Genomic DNA, 2061 nt, shown 5'->3' with positions numbered 1-2061 from the left:
TTTTCCCCTGGGACAGCGTATATCCCTGGGGTCGGGGCATGGATCAGGGAATCATATCTTTTCGTCTGATGGCTTGGGCCAGGGGCTAGTCCCCAGCAGAGAACTGGACACAGATAGGAAAGGAAACTGGGGTAGCAATTCTACTCTTTTGGATTGGCTAGTGGTTCTGACCATGGTGGACCCTGATGGTACCCTGCTCCTCCCTCTTCAGCTCACCCTCTTTGGCCCCCCAAGTTGGGAGGAGGTGCTGGGAGTTAAATCCCTAATGGGGCTCTCAACCTTGAGCCCTCTGTGTTTTGCCGCCTCTTGGGGGCCCCTAGACGGCTGAGCTCCTGGTGGCCCACAGTGGTCACCTGCTCACTCATCAACACCCCCTCAGTTAGCTTTCCTTGCTTCCCTCTTGCCCCCACTCTCTCCAGGTGCTTCCTGGATCCACCCCCCAGATCAACTCCTTGCACTCAAACCCTCGCCCATAGGTCTGCTTTTAGACCTCAAGCAAGCGCACCAAGAAGTCAGGCTTCCGAGCCCTGGCTGTCCTGGCCACGTGACGTTAGGCCATGCCCCGTAACTTCTGGGATCTGTTCTCAAATTTGTAAAATGAGGGTTAATGCTCTACGGTTCTTTATGAGTCTGTTTCTTAATCATTAAAGAATGAAATTCATTCAGGATTGCCCCAGGGTAGGAACGTAGGCTGTGTGCTCTCCATATATCTGGATTGCGAGATTAAAGATCAATACAGCATTGGACAGAAGCAGGTGTTCAATTGGGTGACGTTCTAACTAGAGCTGGGGATCAGAGAAAAGGATGTAGTCGGGGAAGGCTTCCTGGGAGAGGGGGTTTTTGAGATGGGCCGTAATGTGGGGTGAATCCAGGTAGGTTGGGGCCCACAGCGGGGAAGCAGAGCACAGAAAGAGGTCTCTAGAGCTGCAGTCTGAGGGTGCAGGTCCTGGCATGCCCATTGTTAAGGGCTCTATGTCTGTGTCTCCGTAAAAATCCCTATGTCAAAGCCCTAACCCCCACTATGAAGAAGTATTTGGAGGTGGGGCCTTTGGAGGTAGTTAGGTTTACAAGGTCATGAGGGTGGGGTCCTCATGATGGGGACTGGTCCCTTTCTGAGAAGTGGCATCAAGAAGAAAGGTGTGCGCCTGGGGGGCTCAGTCGGTTAAGCGTCTGACTTCAGCTCAGGTTGTGATCTCACGGTTTGTGGGTTCGAGCTCCGAGTCGGGTTCTGTGCTGACAGCTCAGAGCCTGGGGCTGCTTCAGATTCTGTGTCTCCCTCTCTCTCTGCCCCTCCCCTGCTCACACTCTCTTCTCTGTCTCTCAAAAATAAATAAAACATTAAAAAAAAAGACAGGTGTCTGCCAGCCAGGAGGAGAGCCCTCCCCAGGACCTGAGTCCGCCAGCACCTTGATCTTGGACTTCCCAGCCTCCAGAGTGGTGAGAGGTGAATGTCTGTGGTTTAAGCCCCGATCTGTGGTATTTTGTTACAGCGTCGAGAGCTGACTAACACACGTGTAATGTAGTTTTCTCAATCCTGGGCCAACAGCACTGGACCACAGGCTGTTACACGCACTGCTATTTGGTAGGTGTTGGGGTGGTATGGATAATGTTTATTTAGTTATTTTTCAGAGTGGGAGGGAAAGAGCAAGCGAGCGAGCGGGCATGTGCGGGAAAGGGGCAGAGAGAGAGAAGGAGACACAGAATCCGACTTAGGCTCCAGGCTTCAGCTGTCGGCACAGAGCCTGGCATGGGGCTTGAACTCAAGAACTGTGAGATCATGACCTGAGCCGAAGTCAGATGCCTGACCGACTGAGCCCCCCAGCTGCTCCTGGAGGTTTCTTTTTAAAAATATATTTTTAAAATATTTTATTTATTTTTAATACAGAGAGAGACAGAGCATGAGAGGGGGAGGGGCAGAGAGAGTAGGAGACACAGAACTGGAAGCAGGCTCCAGGCTCTGAGCTAGCTTTCAGCACAGAGCCTGACGCGGGGCTCGAACCCACGAACGTGAGATCTGACCTGAGCCGAAGCCGGAGGCTTAACCGACTGAGCCACCCAGGC

The sequence above is a fragment of the Suricata suricatta genome, chromosome 17 (assembly GCF_006229205.1).
Source record: "Suricata suricatta isolate VVHF042 chromosome 17, meerkat_22Aug2017_6uvM2_HiC, whole genome shotgun sequence".
Taxonomy (NCBI): domain Eukaryota; kingdom Metazoa; phylum Chordata; class Mammalia; order Carnivora; family Herpestidae; genus Suricata; species Suricata suricatta.
Note: the sequence above shows the minus strand (reverse complement) of the source record.